Source organism: Microtus oregoni, unplaced genomic scaffold, assembly GCF_018167655.1.
Source record: "Microtus oregoni isolate MIOR12 unplaced genomic scaffold, Mior012 000000F_ref0000247, whole genome shotgun sequence".
NCBI classification, from domain to species: domain Eukaryota; kingdom Metazoa; phylum Chordata; class Mammalia; order Rodentia; family Cricetidae; genus Microtus; species Microtus oregoni.
The window spans coordinates 93,365,743-93,384,535 of NW_024543059.1; positions in this window are offsets into that span (position 1 = coordinate 93,365,743).

Sequence of the window (18,793 nt, forward strand, 5' to 3'; positions counted from 1 at the left end):
TGATTATTAATACAAGTTCTCAATACTTGTCAGTTGGATATGGTTCATTCATATGTATCCTTTTAGGACATCCGAGCAACAAAGTTACCAAGCAACTTAATCAGTTGAGAGGGTGACAGGGTGACCCAAGAAAAATGTCACTGACAGTTAAACAAGGCAGCCTGGATTAAACTCTGAGCCGTTTGCCTCCGTTTTCTTGTCATAGAAATGGGTCACAAGTATAGGGACATGGGGTTTGAGAAACACTCGCATTTTCTACGCTACATTGTTAATTTAATGACAACGGTGATTTCTCAAGAAAGTGGGAAGCCCAGATTTCAGGGTTCTGTCCCTGAATCCGTGGAAGTCTCCTGACTCCTGAAGGAATGGCCCCTGGCACTAGAGCTGAACAAAGGAGTCTGTTGCCCCACAGACCCACCCCCTTCCCAGCCCAAGAGATTCCTCCTGATGCTCTTTCCCTCTGCACAGAGGCAATATCCATGCTGTGATGGTGTTACTAACTGAACGAAGGAGACAGGAGGGCCCAGATGTCTCCTTGGAAGAGCTATCTCTTCTGGAAGGGTTTTCTCCCAGAACTGTGGGTAACAAAAAGCCCAGAGGAGCCTCTCCTGCTCCCCTTTGAATTACTGGTCCAAATGCAGGCCTCTGTCTCCAGTGGAGAACCATCTGATGAAGCAGGTGCAGAGATAGCACAGGAGAAGTCCAAGGTCTTAGTTTCTTTTCTAGGTGGACTGAGAGTTAGGGAGCCTTGGGAGACCCAGAAGCCCCTCATTTCATAGCTATGTACGTGTACACAGTATGCTGGACTTAGCTTGTATATCCAACATACATGGCTTTACGTATGTTCACCACAAGTCATGAAGTAGGCACAATTATTTGGCCATCTTTACAGAGTAAGGGAGCCGTTTGTTCAAAGTGAACATAACTCGTTAGTAGAAGAACCAGAATTTGCTCACAGATCCGTTCTTCCCACCCTACAAGTTCTCTATTCTTTTCAGCCAACAAAATAAGGTAGAAATCATTTTTTATACATTCTGTTTTCCCAGTGGGAAATCTGGGACCTGTTGCCCAAAGGGCAGCTGAGACCAGATGGAGCAGAGCTGGTTTGAGCCGAGCTGCACTAGTGGCTTCAGGAACACCAATTGGCACCCAGCTATGGTGGCCAGAAAAGGCGAGGGAGCAGTGAGGTGGTTTCTGCTAAATGGAGACCGAATGAAACACTAACACCTGAGTGTCTTTAAGGCTGATTTAGATGTAGGGCGGAGTTTTGAGAGGATTCCTGAATTCACCATTCATGCTGTTTAATGGCCATTGAATTAATAGCGTTTGTTGCTGATCCATTTTCAACAGAGTAAGAGATGAGCCCATAAATCATCCAGAGAATTCTAGGTCCTGTAATCAAGAAAACAAAAAAATACCACTTAATAAAACGTTCTCCTCTTGCCAAGTAGAACAAGTTTTAAAATGGAAACGATACTTTTATTGATGATTGCTTAATTAATTCATCTCCCAGGGAGTCTGCAGGTGAAAGTTAGCTTACCAGGAGACAAAAGGTCCCCTTGCCTGCACAGGGCTTTGTTGAAGTGAAGAGGGTCACTGGTATTGAAGAAAGGTGGGGAGAAGCAAGGTATGCTCCAGTCTGGAATCAGTAGTAGAGTGGCTGAGGCAGGAGGATTGTTTCTAGTTCAAGGCCAGGCCGGGTCACAGAAAACAAAATAGAAGAAAAGACGACAGAACATGGGCAAAATGACCCTCCCACCATCATTTATGTGGGAAATATTTACATCTCTGAAAAATATTCACACTGATCACTTCTTATGTTTTTGACATTTTCCTGAGGCCAACAGCAGCTTTAAGTTTACTGAACGCAATGAATCATATTGCTGCATATGAAAATATGAAGATCAGCGATCTGCAGAAGGGCGGCCAAGTCAGCCTACATTTTCTTAGAACAGTTGTCTTTGGTTTTGCTTTGGTAAAACATCTTTTAGACAGATACTACATGGCATTCACGTGTGGGCAAGGTTAACAATCAGATGCTTAAGGCGGGACAAGTTTGTGAACTGGAAGTCTAAATGCAGAAAATAAAGAACAACTCTAAATTACACATTCACATAAATAGTTTGCCTTGGAGACAGTGGTCACCTGGATGTGAATCCGTGTGGGTCAGTCCTGGCTTCTAGCCCAAGTGTAAGGTCAGCTCCTTGATGAGGGAAACAACAGTTACAGCTACCTTTCCCCTTTATTTTCTTCATCCCTCTGCCTCTACCCATGAAGTCAAATATCCTTCTGTGGATATCCAAAGGGAGCCGGAACAATGGTGCAAATGGAACCTCACATTTGGGATTTTCTTAATATATACAAGACTGCCTTCCAGTTGTTTGTTTTTCCCTTGGAAAGGAAAACAGTCAGCATTGCTCTCGTTCTATTTAGACACTGAAATCCTAAATTGATCCTTATGAAAATTCTGGGTTTGGGAGCCCAAGTGGATTGTTTCTCATTAACTACATTCTTCCTGGAAGGTCAGGCTAAGGAATGGTAAATAAACCTTAAGATCCGGTGTTCCTTGCCCATGGATGATATTTTTAAGAAAGGTTTGTATTGTGGGAATCAGGATCCTTGACTACGTTCTATCAGTGTAAGCTGGATCCTATGCTTTAGGGTGAAATTTCTGGGACGTTTAAGGACTATTTTTTCCTTCTCTATCAACTTAATATACTTGATTGAAAAGCCATTTAACCTCTTCGTAGCTAAGTTTCTATACTACTAAAGTGTGAGGAATGATTCTGTAGTCGGCTTTCCTGGGCTGGGAGAGCTAGTGTTTATACAGATGTTATTTGAGCCTAGATCTACCTTTGAACACACACACACATGCGCGTGCACACACACACACACATCTATCTATCTCACCAGGGTTAGGTGGAATGGGAGGAGAGACAGAGAGAGGTAGAAGGACGGCTGTAGGGTGCTGTGCCAGTGGACCTGAGATAGTGCTGCTCACTTGATGTGTTTGTGTGGAAAGAAATGAATTCTCTAGCAAGTGCCCCCTGTAGACCCTGTTGCCACTTTGTGGGGGAGTTTTACAGATGCAGTCTTGGTATAAAGCAGAAATGGGCAGTTCTAGATTTGGGGCGAGTTCTAACACCTTGATTGATCTTATGCAATGGTGTGTGATCATCAGACATGTGTTGAATGCCTGCCACATGACAGAAAGTAGGATAGGGCCAGAAAAGATACCACTCACATCCGGGGCCTTTGGAGATGATTAGGAGAAGGATGCAGAGAAATAGGCTTTTGTCTCACAGAGTGTCAGTCCCATTCAGGAAGCTGAAAGGGACTCACAAGACAAATGTCTAACCCAGTAATGGGGACAGCAGGGGACAGGTGGTCATGAGGTACTCTAAGGTTGAATCTAGAAAGCAGAGTGGAAGTTTCCCAAATAAAGGTGAATGGAGGGGCCGGAAGAGAGGGTATCCCAGAAAGAGCAGCTCCTAGGTGAGAGAGGAAGCCACTGTGGGGGAACTCAGATGTGGTGAATATTGCTGGACCTAGGTTGGAGCCACGTAGAGAAGGAACCCACAGGATCTAGAGACACTCTTGCGAGCAGGAGCATCAATCTAGTCCCTAGTGTCTGCTGAATACAGCTTCGAAAACTGTCTTCACTTACGGGAGGGGAAGAGGAGAAAGAGCCAGTCCTTGGGAATTCAGTCTACTCCAAGAGGAGGGGGCGCCCAAGACTAGCCCCCAGCCCAGCAGGCACACACTAAGTCAGCAGACAAGCAACAACGATATGAAGAGTGAGAACAGAGATCCAGAAAACACGCTCACAATGGAAGCCTTGAAGTGGAAGGGCAAAGTGTGTGATGTGGGCTAGGCAGTCCCTCTGTGCAGCCTTCTGTGGCAGGATTTTGGCTCTCACAGAGGATGCTGGCTAGGGCACCCCTTGAACTCATTTCAGCAGGAAATCCATTGGTTCCAGAGAGCAGATTCCAGATTTGTTATTTTATAGGGCTAATAAGTATGTAATTATCGCATTTGGGGCCCTCAGAAAGAAATGCAAACGTATCCTCCTGGACACCCCGAGAAATGGGAGTGGACTTACCCTAGAGTTCTTGAAGGAGCTCATCACTGTGTTTCAGGCACACCCGCTCTAGGCCAGGATCTGCCAGGCATGAAGGGAGAGAGGGCTGAGACTGGGTCTGAACTTTAGAAGGAATTGGAAATGACACAGGGTAGCAAGTAGAGGAGGCTTTGCCCAGCTTTCTCAGCTCCTCTGGCCTATTTGGGAAGGAGAGGTAGTGAACGGTGGTACCACGTCCACTGTTTACAGAGTACCCGCTGTGTGTCAGTCAAGTTTAACTTTTACAATGCTATAAACTTAGTGGAAACATTCCCATCTCACAAATGGAGAAAATGATTCAGAGCAATACATTATCAGTTTTCAACCGTCGCATAACAAAACATCTCACGGCTTAAGGTCTGTCGGTTCCTGTGGGGAGCTGTGGGCACTGTGGGACTCAGGAAGTGTGAGTGGGTGGGTATCGCTCAGGACCTCAGCTCAGACTGAGTTTGACTGGGGCTAGGAGATCCGTTTCCAAGTGGCTTGCTCACATGTTGACAAGCTGGTGTTAGCTTACCCCGTGGCTGGTTGACTGTCACCAGGCACAAACAGGTGACTGGCTTTCCTGAACAGTGAATGGTCAGAGAGACTATTGCGGTAGCTGCAGTGCAATTTATGACCTGGGAAGAACTACCTCACCGATACTGCTTTTTCTCATCTTTCCTTTTTCTTTTCTTTAGCCCCTCCCTTGTGTGTGTGTGTGTGTGTGTGTGTGTGTGTGTGTGTGTGTGTGTATTTCAAGTGAAGGTCTCCTGAACCCAAAGCTTGAACTCTTGATTCTCCTCCGACATCTACCTCCCAACAGCTGGGAGTATAAACATGCTCTACCATGCGCAGCTCAGCACACCACTGCTTCTGCAACCTTCTGCTAGCTACCTAGGTCAGTCTCAGTTCAGCGTAAATAAGGATGACATGAGGCAAGAGCTCCTTGGAGGTCACTTCAGAGGTTTGCTACAATAGTCTGATTCAGACCGCTGCTCCATGCTTTTGAGATATCCTGAGATTGGGAGCTGGTCCTGTGTGCTGAGTCAGAGGAGTGGCTGCATTGATGGGTTAAGATGATTGGAAAGGGCATAGGGTGCTTGGTGTGTAAGTATCAAAGCCCACAAGGTGGGAACTGTCAGCCCCTGACAAAGCCCAAGCGTGCTAACAATGGGGAAAAGTGTGTTCTGCTTTTCTCTCTGCATTTATGTCCGATTGTCATAGCAAGCAAGTTCTCTGGCCTCAAATTAGATAGAGATTAGCACTTCTGAGATAGGTATTCAACACTCTGCCCATCTTACAGAGGAAGAACATGAGAAGTGTGCTTGGACTCATACATTCACTGCTGTAAGCTGGGGAAGGGAGGCCACGGCAGTCGCAGGGTACGCGTGCCCTGTCTCCAGCGTGCAGTGCTGTCAGAATCAGAATCATCTCACATGTACAGTGGCTATTGTCCTTTTGTAGCTATTTAAAGGGTCTGGGAATTCACTGGAACTGAGTCTGTACCCAATGGAATGACAGAACTAAAAATACACCCTCATGCCATAACCTGTCTGCATCCTTCTTATTAAGAGTTTTTTTTCCCTTCTAGGTAGACAAGATTTAGAATTTTGAATGATTCCCTAGCAACATAGTATGTTGACTGAATGTGAGCCCTTGTCTTTGATGAGAAGCAGACAGTCAGAAGGGGCCTGTCATACTGCCAGGTGACTTTCAGGTAGAGAAGAAGACCAGCTGGTCATGAGATGTCCCTGGAGTCCAGATGTGTAACTACAGAGACTAAGGCAAAAGAATTCTTCACGGTCCCCCAGAGAATCCTCAGAGGTTTTGAGCTTACAGCCTGAGAAAACACAAAGGGCCATAAAAATATGGGCAGATGGTTCCATGTGTGGAAGGCCTTGCCTGGGCACAGGGACCTGCTGACCATCTCTAGCAGAGGATTTGCTGAAGGAGAAGCAGGTGAGTTGGGCAGGATGTGAAGAATGCCTGTTTTCTTGTAGACCGTAGTGAACCAATGAATAGTGTTAAGATGCAATTGGAAGCCGGGCAGTGGTGGCGCAAGCCTTTAATCCCAGCACTCAGGAGGCAGAGGCAGGCAGATCTCTGTGAGTTCGAGGCCAGCCGGGTCTACAAGAGCTACTTTCAGGACTGGCTCCAAAGCTACAGCGAAACCCTGTCTTGAAAAAGATGCAATTGGAGCAGGGCCTGGCTTATTGTGAGGATTTGTTGGTCATATTATTTTGACTCTGTTCTTTAGTTGGAAGGTGAGAGATGTGCTTTGGTAATATAATTTTGGAAGCCTGGCCAGAATAATGATTATAACGATGAGACCTAATGTTTATTGAACACTTACTTGGGGATGAGACCCCTTTCAATGCCTTACTTTTACTTAGTTCTCTCCTTTTTATGAAGGAGTTCTCATCTTAACAAATTGAGGCACAGAGAAAGTAACTTCCCCACAGTAGCCAGTGGGCAGAATAAGCAAAGTGAACGTACTCAGTAGACGAGAGATTGGTCCAGAAAGGAGATGACGAGGCCTGCACTGGAATGTGGCTGAGGAAATGGAGAAGGATGATTAGGGGGGGAAAGGTATTTATTGAAAAAAAATGACAAGACTCATCTCCACATTGGAGTAAGGTGTGCGTGTGTGTGTTAGGGAGATGTATATATGATCCAAAGACCAGAGAATAGGGGCCACAGTGCCCCTCTGGCATTAAAAAAGGGATAATTGGTTTTCCTAGGATAGAGCACAGGATCTTCAGGAGTATTGTAAACCTCTGAGCCAGACTCATGCAGGAAGGACCTAGTATACCTGTGCCTCATATGCACGGAAAACAACAATGTCAGGGCATCTGTAAGGCCTGGGGTGACTCTCTGGACTTTAGGAGTCCCCTTACTGGGGTGGGGGGATAGAAAGAGGACAGCGTAGAGTGGGTTTTCCAGGCTTAGAAACAGTACACCTAGCTGCTGAAGAGTTTAGCCCTTGGGGTCGACATGATTTCAGCAATACAAGAAGGTTGCTGAGGGAGGGGCAAAGGTCTGGGGGAGCCTGGGCCTGTGGCTGTTTTGAGTTTCCCTGCGACAATTATGAAACACACATTCCCTTTAAAGGGGTGCAGAAAGCCCAAGTCTCGCCTGCACGGGATGGGGCTCTCTCCGCAGAGATCCCGAAATTTTAGTCTGAGATGGTAGTGACGATTTTAGGAGCAGCTTCTGCTGTTGGGATGGGCTCCGTGCCAGGCTGCTTGAGACGGGGGTGTACAGGGAGGCCAGTCTGCCGTGGCACATGGGGCTTTCTAGTGAGTGAGAACATTGTGTATGTATGTGTGGCATATGTGCCTTGTGACCCTGTTCAGAAGTCCTGAAGCCCCGCATCTGCTTTGGAGGTGGGGGGGGGGGGGGCGGGGCTTGCTGCAAGAAATGTGCAAAGCCCAGATTTTGCAGGGTGCTCACAGGGAGAGGGATCCATATCCACACAGACCCCAGGACGTCTGGGGGGAAAGCAGCTCTGTAGGCACATTCACACCAGACCCCTAGGACAAAGAGACCGGATATTTTGCTGTTTGATAAACTTCATAAAACAGCGGAGCTGAGTGATTCTGCTGCTGTCTGAATGGAAGTATCCTAAGAACCCATGCCAAGAAGATAAATAAGACCGGGACTCCAGGAGAGGAGCCGAAACAAATGTGCCCTGAGAGGTACATCAAAGTAAAACTAGTTTTCGTGACTGGGGCTCCGTGTGTGGTGAAGTGTGTGTGTGTGTATCTGAGCATGTGTGCACACAGGCGTGTGTGCGTGCGTGTGTGTGTGTGTGTGTGTGTGTGTGTGTGTGTGTGTTGGGGCAAATGTTTGGCAGATACTAGTCCACATGGAAGGGGCCCAGAGATATCCCCTGGGCTGCTGCCAATCCTTCCGAAGGCTGCTGTCTATGCACCAGGCCTGCCTGGAACTCAGCTAGGATTAGGCCGAGCGATGCAAGGGCACCAGGAAAACCAGCCTTGGCTATGGCTGGAGCACTTGGTCTTGTAATCAGCCACCCGAGGGGCAATTCAAACTGGAGAGACTGCACTCCGTGATCAGAAATCCCTTAGTGGGTGGGGTAGGCAGTCCTTGTTGTTTTGCTAAGAAGGAGTTACATGCCTGGGTATAAAACATCAATCTGTTCATGTTTGGCTCCAAGATCTCCAGGGGCTCTTAAAGACACAGAATAGAACAGAGTGCGAGGCCTGGATGCGTGTTTAAATGTCATATGCAAAGGTTCTTGAAGTCCTCAAGCCAGCAACAACAGCATCAGGGAAAATGTTAGGAACAAGGCAGTTTATCAGGCCCTATCTTAGACCAAGCAAAAAAAAAAAAATCCTTGCTGTAGGGCCCAGGCATTTTTGTTTTAGCATATGGTTCATCCCCAACCCCCAGGTGATTCAACTGTACTTAGGGGTTGGAGACTAGAGAGGGGACTTGGGCCAACAGCTCATAACTAATTAGGACGCTGCCACTTTCCTCCTCACCCATATGGTCTCAGCTTTTTATGTTGCAAATTACACAAGGAGGGATTTTTAATAACTTGTTTCTTAGAGGTAATTGTTGTGTGTTTATATATTTTCCATTGCTAATAAGCTATTTAGGTCACTTGTATCCCTGGTGCCCAAACTGTGTGCTCCCCCACCTTATGGTGCTGGGGGTGCAGTTCAGGACCTTGTACACGTAAGACAAGCACTCCAGGGCAGAGCGACACATCCAGCTGAATGCTGAAGTTATTCACTGTGAAGTTCAGGCTCTGGGGAGCCTGAAGGTTCCTTTCGACTTTGGCCCCAAGCCCAGTCAGTATTTCTCTAGCTAGCCCCGAAGGCACCAATACCAGGCTCTACTGGCCGGATTCTCTCTGTAACTAGCCCATGAGCTCCATGATCTCACACTGCAGATGTTTTGGTCAATAATCCCTCCCTCGGTCTGCTCTTGCCAAGTGAGGGTGAACTTAGTTTCACACACTGGTCTCTGCTGCCTTCCTGAGGAGAAGGACCTCTCTTTCCGGCTCTCACAAGTGGGCCCAGCGTATTTCCAATATCACACCCATGTTTTTTGTTTTTTGTTTTTTTCCAACAGGGTCACTCTGTGATGGGGCAGATTTGGTCTCTGTGTGGAAACATGTGGGTTCTTGTCAGAGGCCTTGAGAATGAGTAAAGTGAGCAGGAGTGGTCGCCCTCCACATCTGGCTTCCCTGGCTGAGCTCAGAAGGGTAGTTTCCTAGAGCCTGTGTTGGAAGGACTAAGGGGCCCTCTGAGGATTTGGGGTGAATAACTCCTTTAAAGGAGTAGAGCCACCATAGACAGTGTTTTTTTTTTTTCCTATCCATCCAGATTCTTAGGGCAGCCATATAAAAATTCTCTTTGGCTTGAATTTTCTAGTAAACAGGGAAGGAACCAGTTTGCTTTGTCCAGTAAACTGCACCTTGCTGGAGGATTTTTTTTTTTTTTTTTTTTTTTTTTTTTTTTTATGCTGTGGAGAGGATAGAACCCCAGGCCCTGGCTTCTCCAAAGGTCTGGGAAGAGCTAGATGAGGTTGTGCTGGAGGAAACCCAATGAGGGACAGAGTTCCTGCCCTTCTTGTCAGGGTTCTTTCTCTGGCTCCAAAGCTTAACAAACCAAGCCCCTGCTCCCCCTCCCCCATCCAGGACTTTCTGAAGGAGGCGTCTTTGCCTCAGGTGTTTGTGGTGCTGAGGATGAGCCTTGTTGGGTTCATCAACATCCAAGATCTGTATTTTGTAGCTGAATAATTAGTGCCGATTCAAGTTTCCTTTTGAGGGTTTCACAAAGCCCTAGAAATCACCCGGAGCTCCCTGGAGCGTTGCAAAAGCAGGTTTGGAAATCTCAGATGAAGAGACTTCTGGCCAGTGAATGACAGACAAAGGACAGGCAACACAGGAGACGGGAAGCGGGCGAAGTCTTTAGTTTCCAGTGCATCTACCAGACTGGACTCCCGGGTCTCTGGTTGGTGATCAAGCAAGCGTTGGTTTCTCTTCATCAGAGTGGAGATTGAAATGTGGAGAGGCAGGAGACAAAAAGTCTCTGGGCCTCCTCACCCAGACAAGGATAGCCATTATCGCTTCCAAGAAGAGACACTCTGGAGTACCCAGATCGCCTTTTTCCCTGCCCTCCCAAGTACACTGGACTCGAGGGAAGCCCCTGTTTATGATTTCAAAGTCGGCTGTTTTGATTCTGGCCCCTAAAACCTTGCCTCCTGCCCCGGAAGATTTATTTTATTAAGTGGTCCACACCTGAAAGTAATTGAGTCTTGGCGTGGACGCGGGAGGCTGCAGAGTGAAGATTGCGCAGCGGCAACTCACAGCATTTGGGGAACCTCCCGGTGCCCAAGTCTCTCCTCAACCTTGCACCGCCCCAGGGCCGAATATTATTTTGAGGAGAGGTAGCTCATGTGGGGGAAGGAGAGGTATGTGGGGAAAGTGGGAGCTAAGTGTGGATGTGGAGATGGGGCTATGCCCCCGGAGCCTCTCCCGCACCCCGCGCCGCGGAGCTGAAAGGCCGGGCTGTTCCCTCCCTCGCGTCCTCGCGGGTTAGCAGGGTTTGATCCGCAGCGGCACAGTTCATCTCTAAAATAGGAATAAGAGAGAGATTGAAATAGATAAAAAGCGTTCGAAGTTTAATGTCAACTACAAGCCTCTATAAAATCAGATCAAAGGGAACCGGCGCTCGGCTTCCTCCGGGATCGCCAGGGACTTCGGGGCGCTTCCAGAGTCCAGCCCGCTGCCGTGGGGCGCTCTCTTCTCTCCAGCCGGGGCGAGGACTCGAGGGCCGCGGCGGGGGGCGCACGCGAATGCAACCGGGCACCGTGCTCGTGAACTTCGGGGCCGCCGCAGGGTGCCATCGGACCTCACGGACTGCTTGTAGCCAGGCGGCCGGAGGTGAAACCCGAGAGAAGGGAGCGCGGCATGCAAGGAGTCATCCACGGACCCACGATCAGAAAGACTCTCAGAGGCGGGTGCGTGACTCCCGCAGCGAGTCCCCGATGCCATTCTCGCGGTCTGAGTCACAGGCGCCGACGGGCGAGGCTCCGGCAGCCGGCAGCAAAGCACTGGGTCCCGTCGGTTATCCGTGCTGGCGACATGGGCTCGGTGCTTTCCAGGGACTTTTGGGGCCCGAGCTGTACGCGCGAGCGCTTTCGTTTTTCTCTTTTCTAATTGCACTCTTCAATAAACGTGGTATGTGTGTGTGTTTCCCACCTTTCCCTTTGTCCTTCGGAAACTCTTCTGACAAATTTCTAAGGTGGATGATAAAATGGAGATGCGAGTAGTCATTGGAAAACTAGGCTCTTAAAAAAAAGCAAAACAACAGAATAAACAAACAAATGTGAACCTAAGATCTAAATGAGCCTTCAAGGTTATGGTGAGAAGAACCGAGAATGGAGGGAAACATATTTTGAGAATAAATATGAAAAATTTTATTAGTAGTAAAATTATAGTCTCTTACTCTTGCTCCATATAAAAAAGAATTATAAATCGTGGACTTCTTTGCCTGTATCGGTTTTATGCACTGTAGCATTCCACCCCTCCCGACATAAAATTCCATGCCTGCAGAGCTTGCTTATAGGTGGAACCACATGTGTTTTGTGTGTGCCTGTGTGTGCTGGCACAGGAAGCTCGTGGCGGTGGACAGCTTGTGGTGATGCACACCGGGAGAAGGGTCCCTAATGTGCACACGGAGGGTCATTTGTGTTTGGACAACTGTGGAAATTACCCCGGACTCACGGCGATAAATAAACCAGCCCAAAGACCTTCACCTCTAAGCCGGGAGTTACAGGAAATTCACGAGCAGAAAAGGCAGGAAAACATAGAAAAATAAAAGTAAAATTAAGAAGAAAAAGCTATGAGGGGGAGTGCGGAGGAAGAGAGAGAGAGAGAGAGAGAGAGAGAGAGAGCACTGAAAGACAAAAGGAAAGTCACACAGATTCTGAAGGGAAAAAAGAAATGGAATACTTAGAAAAAGAAAAAAGGGAGGAGAAGAATGGATTAGTGGAAGGAAACAGAGAAAGCACAAATGTAGAAGAAATATATCAGGAGGTTTGAAGAAAAGAAGGCTCTTGCTCAAACTGGGGCTTTGGTGGCTGGGGAGAAGGCAGAAGCCTTGGTAGGTGGGAGCTTCCCCAGGGCCAGACGCCTCCCCCAAGGGCCCCTGCTTCTCAGGTTTCCCCAATGTAAGGGAAATCCAGGGGAGACTTTGTGGGCACAGTCTGCTTTCTACCCGGATCTGATGATGCTGTTCATTTGGTTTTTAAACAGTAGATTTGCAGCCTTCTGGGCTGGGACGGGGGTCTGCTAGCCATCCTCAGAACCTGCAGATTGGATTGAATTTCGGCCACTTTGATGGTCCTGTAATCGGCTCCCAGTTTTCCAATTTCCAGTCCCCTCCACCAGGCTGGGGGTTGAAAGGGACTTTAAAGACGCCTTTCCTTTGATAATGGCTCACGGTTACATATTTCCATAACAATTTTCTTTACCAGATCTGAATGTCTGATGTAGTCCCAGATGTTGGGGGGGGGGGGGCAGAAAAAAGGGAAGCAGTCCCCTCTGTCCCAGGCTGCCAGACACTTGAAACAGGGGGAACAGGCGTGGGGAGGCAGACTCAGACCTTCTTTGAGAGTTTCTCTGCTCTTTGGCGCCTCTGGCCCCTCCCTCCAGCTCTTCCACAGCTAAGCTGACTGTTACTTCTGAGGACACATCCTCTACACATGGCTCTGACACCACTGGACCCAAGATACTCCTTTTCCACCAAAACTTACCTATCCTGGATCCCCTCTGTGCTCTCTGGTGACAGTTGTGGAGCCCATCGACTTTATGTCTTAGGAGGTGAAATTGGTTCCAGGTGTCACTCCTGGAGCACATGAACTTCTGCCAAGCTAGCGTCCTCAGGAGCACCCGGAGACCTTTTCTTCCTTCCCCAACATTTGCTGTGGAAAGCACCCCATTGCATGGCAAAGCCAGCCAACCATCACCCCTCATCTCCAGCTCTTCATGCGGGCAGCACCTACACTCTTGGAGAAAGGAGGCAGGTATGCCATTCCGGCAAAGCCCTCGGGGTGTGAAGAATGCTGGAGAGAGGTGTCATAAAATGGACGGAGTGTTCAAAGCTTCATGGAGAACGTAGCATTTGTTCTGGCACCGGGAGGACATTCAGGGTCAGACTCTGAGATGCTGGGGGAACTTTAGGCACAGTGTTAGCACTATCAGTATGGGGAATTCTTGGGGGGACAGAGAGACATTGCCCTTCTTAGTCCCACCACAGAGCTGAGAACACTGGAGCAAGTTTCTCACGTTTATTACGTTCACCCACCATTTGTCCAACACAGCCTAGACCGGGCATGCTCTGGACTCTGGGGCATGGGAGCAGAGAGGACAGGCTCCCACTGCTCAAACACTGAGGCCTAGAGCATATTCTGGATAATTCCAGAAGCTATTTGGGGCTGTTCCACAGAGAGAGGACAAGCAGGTGGCCGCTCACCTCTGTCTCAGGCACACCCATTCCGCTTGTGCATAGTACTGGCGTTCCAGGTGAAGCTTCCTTTGGAAGAAGGCCGGCAGGAAGTGGGGAGGCTTGACTTAAAAATGAAGGAAGACAGAATGTCCCTTGTTCATCAGAGCTTGAGTGTTGTGAAAAGTAGCTAAGGACTAATTAGCCAAATACAGGTGTGAAATGTATCAGAAACCAAAGATTATGATTAAGTTCTAACCCAAGGACTGGAGACTGGAGAGATGGCTCAGTGGTTAAGAGCGCTTGCTCCTTTTGCAGAGGACCTGGGTGTGATTTCCAGAACTCATTTTGTGCCTCAGAATCCACTCTTTAACTCCACTTCCAGAGGATCGAACACCTCCTAGGGGCCTCTGTGGGCACCAGGCACATAAGTGGTGCGCAGACATCTAAGCAGGCAGAACACTCATACACATACAATAAAGCAAAAGCGAAAGTCCCTTCTCTGCTTTCCCTGTCTCTCTGGCTTGTGAATAGAGCAAGCATTAGGCTTTTTTCTGCCAGGTTCTATGGCACAGCCTCCCATATCCTGCTTTCTTCCGGTCCCCAGCTGGTTGGGAATGACTGGGCTGCAGCTGTTCCTAGAATACTCAGGGGCTCCCATCCTAATGATGAAAGACCAGGCCTGAAAACAGGGGCGACCAGCCTCCTGAGCTTGCCTTAAACACCAAGGGTTGCAATATAGAAAACTACCACTAGGGGGCAAGATACAAACACACGGCTTCCCTCTATGCTTTGGCCTTGGTCGCAGTACTCGCAGAATTTGCCAAGAGCAGAACTTCCCACAACCTGCGACCCTAAAAGACCATTGGAAAACACAGATATTTACATTACAATTCATAACAGTAGCACAATTACAGCTATGAAATAGTAACGGAAATAATTTTATGGTTGGAGATCAGCACAACATGAGGAACTGTGTAGACGGGTTGAAAGTTCCCTTTTATACAGCTCCCCCCCCCCGCCCCCCCCCCCGTCTCCCCCCTCCCCCCCCTCCCCCCCCCCCCCCCCCCCCCCCCCCGCCTCTCCCAGCCTCTACCCTGTCTTATCTCTCAATAGCTTTTGTTGCACTATAGCTACTCACAGCTGGTTTCCTCAGACGCAGGATCCTAGGCTGGATTCTGTCCTCCCTAAATGCCGTCATGTTTACCTGGCATGTTTACTGCGGGCTCTCTGCAGGGAGGACCCTTGAAGGACCAGGATGCTAGAGCCCAAGGTCAAGATCTCAGGAGAAGCCAAGCCACTTCCCATCCCTCCACAGTCCATCTATCCCAGATGATACCTTTCTTCTGACCAAGGCTGGGCTCTGTCCAGAGGTCTGCCCGTGTCCCCCTGCTCCCCAGCCTGAGAGTGGGTGCCTGCTTCCATTTTTTTTGAAGTGTGGAAAATGTCACTTAAGATTAAGTGTTCCTGCGAGCTTGTGAGTATAGGAGGAGGGTAAGAGGCAGGGAACACTGATAAATTGCTGGGGCATCTACCTCTCCGACCTGTCCTCCGTACCCAGGCCCTATACCCAAGACAAGTACCAAGTAAGTACCTTCTTGTTCGGGTCCTTGTGCTAGGCAGCCACTGTGAAGTGGGGCAGTATTAGACACGGCCCTCACAGGGAGGAAGGTCTTCCAGACCCCCCCATGGGGGGGGGGGCTGGGGAGTCAGGATCCTACCCAGGCTTTGAAGAGTATGTCATCTCCAAGTTCAGGGACAGGCTAGGGCGTGCTGTTCTTTCCCTGGGAATTCCAGGTGCCTGGTAGTGAGCATGGTACACAGTTGGCATCACATTAATGCTGTGGAATACATACAGTGGGGGGGGGCAGAACAGCAGTAAAGACTTTCAGACAAGGGGAAGCGGGGTAGAGGTGGGTAGTCGCGTAGCCAGGCTGCACCTCAGGTGACCCACGATGCCATTTTTGAACCTGAGAGTCCTGGTCTGTGGAGGCTCTTGGAGTCTGAGCAAACCTGCACGGTTTGTCACCCTAACTCTCTTCCTCTTGGGAACAGGCTGCCCCTGCAGGGCCTTCCCTCTCTGGCCCCCAAGTCACCCCTTTCTCTTTCTTCTCTGCCAAGCAGGGGCTCCTCCAAGGTCCTCTGGGCTGAGCCCTGCCCCAGCCATGACCCCCCCAGCCACGATCCCCCAGCCTGACCTCCAGGGCTACCCAACCCACTTCCCTTTCACTCAGCCACCCCTGATAAGAAGACTAGAAACAGGTTTGCCCTTTCACCTCTGCATATCTCTCTGAGGAGCCTGCAGGTCCCCACATCCTGGGTCACATCCTGAGAGGCCCTGTGCCTCCCACAGGTTGTGAGCCAGCTTTTGCAGGGAGGTGGGGGTTGGAGCAGAGGCCATAGCCCTCAGGAGACAGGCAGCTCCTTATCTTGGCTTAAGAAGGTCCTAGTGCTTGCTCCTAAGACACAAGAGCTAGCTAGTGAGAATGGCAAGCCGGCTGATCCCTCCCCAGCTCTTTGATTGACATTCTTGGATGGAATTGGCCGGATGTTTCTCCTTCGTAAGAGACACAGCCTCCGGCAATACAGCTGTGCCTCCCTTGGCCTGGCTGCAGCTGGAGGTAGAGAGAGCCCAGAACCCACACTTCCTACTTTTGGGATAACATCACTGGGCCAAAGGTCTCCAGAGAGGGCCTTCCACGAGGTCCTAAGAGGGTCAGCGTGGCTCCTATCTGATTACCTTCTGTGATGGTCCTCTGATTTCTGCTCATGACATCTGAGGACTCCATCCCAGTGTGCTCATCTGACTGACCCACAGTGCTGGGTGGACCCCCTGGATCTTAGAGCTTGCTTGGGGTCTGGCTTTGGCCAAGTGCTGCCTGAGACAATGTCACACTACAAACCCATTCTGAAGACACTGTCCCCTAGAGTCAGAAGTGTGCTGGGGTGCCACTTTTACTCCCAGGGCTCGGTGCAATCTTCGCTGATGTAGAGGGTCTCTCTCAAATTTGCATCAATAGGAAGACGACAAGCATTTGAATTTGTGGTTTTGTGATAAGAATCAAGCAGAGAATTTTTCCCCTTGGTGAGCTCCCACAGACAGGGGTTAATTGGTCATGGAAAGGGGGCATTATCCACTTGTGCAGGAAGTAGGGATGGATGGGACAAAGGAAAGGAGACAATCCCCCTGAAGCCTGGGGAGGTTGGGTCATTATAAGCTCTGTGTACAAGGATAAGCCCAGGGCTATAGTTTGTTTCTGTTTCTTTTAGGATCATGTCTTTCACACTTTAGTCACTTGAGTAGAACCTCTGTGGTCTTGGTTACCATCTGAGTGTGCTTGTACCGCTAAGATTTTCCTTTAACCTGCCGTACACACGCATACACATACGTGCATCTTTGGGAGGAAATTTTACATCTTTACTATAAATGGAACACGAGCAGCACTTGCCATAAACAGAACAGCTATAAAAACAAACAGGGCGACAACGTAGCAGTGTGGCTAAGGCAGCCGGTACAGGGCTTTGGGTCTCAGGTTTGCTTTCTTTTCTTAGCAGGAATGTTGGTGGGTGTTAGGGGTCTCAACCTCCATTTGCCACATTTTGGGGGACCTGATGTGGTTGTTATTTGGAGGTCACATTGTGTTCCCATGCACTGAGGACTGGAGGGACATGTATACAAGGGGCCATCTAAGACAATCTCAAGTCCTCTCGGGGAACTGGGGGGCTCATGGATGTGTGCACGTCCTCCCCTGACCATTGCCCCTCTCAGTCAGCTCCTGGGCATGTGTTGTCTCAGGGCTTTGCTGTCAGCATATGGAGGCTTGGACTCTTCAGCCTATAGGGGTGAAAGGAACCGAGGGAGTCGCTGGAAACAAGGCAGGCAAGGAGGTAGGTCTCTGGTGTTGCCAGAATATTCCAACCTTGTTGGGACAGCAGTAGGAAGATCTTTTCCACTGGCCCTGGTGGAGCTGTGTGGAGTTTCCCCTGAGGATTCCAAGACAGTCACAAGCTTTAGCATGGTCCAGTGTTCCAGCTGCTGTCTCTCTGCCCCCGCCAACTCCCAAATGATATTCTCTCATTTCCCAGAGTCCTAGGCCTACATCCCCAGAAGTTTGGGCCTAACAGACACCTCAAACATCACATAAACAAACAAAGTCTGCCCCAGCCTGCTAGTGTCCCAGAGCCTCACAACAGCTGTTAGGCCAAGAGTCTACACAGCCTCTTTTTTTCCCTCACACTCCAAGTCCCACACACTTGATAGCACCTCTGGATACACCCAGATCCAGGGACTTCTATTGCTACCCGGGAACCTGGACCGCTGCAATGCCCTCCAGCCAGTCTCTTGTCTTCTCCACAAACCAAAGCCAGAGTGACCATTCAAAGGTTTAAAGTGGATGTCGCCACCCTTGGCCGTGGAGTCTCATGATAGTGCAAATCAAAGCTCCTTCTGCGTCCCTAGCCTCTGCTTTACCAGTCTTTCTTCATGCCCTCTACCCAAGGCCTGATGTGCTTCCCTTCCCTGAGCCTCTCTATTGTTCTCATACCCTGTCCAGATTCAGGGGCTTCTGCCCTGCTGTCCCCTCTCCCCGGGGCACCCTCTGCCCTCACCCTCACCGGACCCATGTCCCACTCTTTTGCTTTGTTTAGGCAGTGTCTTAGAGAGAGGTATCTGAAGAGACAACCCTCCCCGTTGCGTGCTGACTCCCTCCTCTCTAGTTCTCCCTCTCAGCTCTCACTGCTATTGACATTGTCCGTCTGGAGTCACTATTTCACTTTCACTTTGAGGGATAATTTCACCGGATGCAGAATTCTTGGTATCTCATGTCAAGGCTTCAAATACTCACTATCCCCTGGAGTCTGATGTAATCCATTTCTTTGTTCCTCTACGAGAAAAGTGTTTGCGCTTTTTGGCTTCTTTTGTGATTTGTTCTTTGTCTTGATTTCTCACATTTTCATTGTGGGACATTTGGCATTTTTGTTGTTTTTGTTGGAATCATATTATATATTTATTTGCTTTCTTCTATACTGTCTCTGTCATAAGACTAAATTCCTTCCTACTGGCAGGAACACTCTTGGAAGCTAACAGCATGCATTAGGTACTTGCTACATAATTTGTAAATTTTCAAATATAGATCTTCGGGATGGTAAGTTTGTATACGAAAGTTAGGGGCTGGAGAGACGCTCAACAGATAAAGCATATTCTCTGACC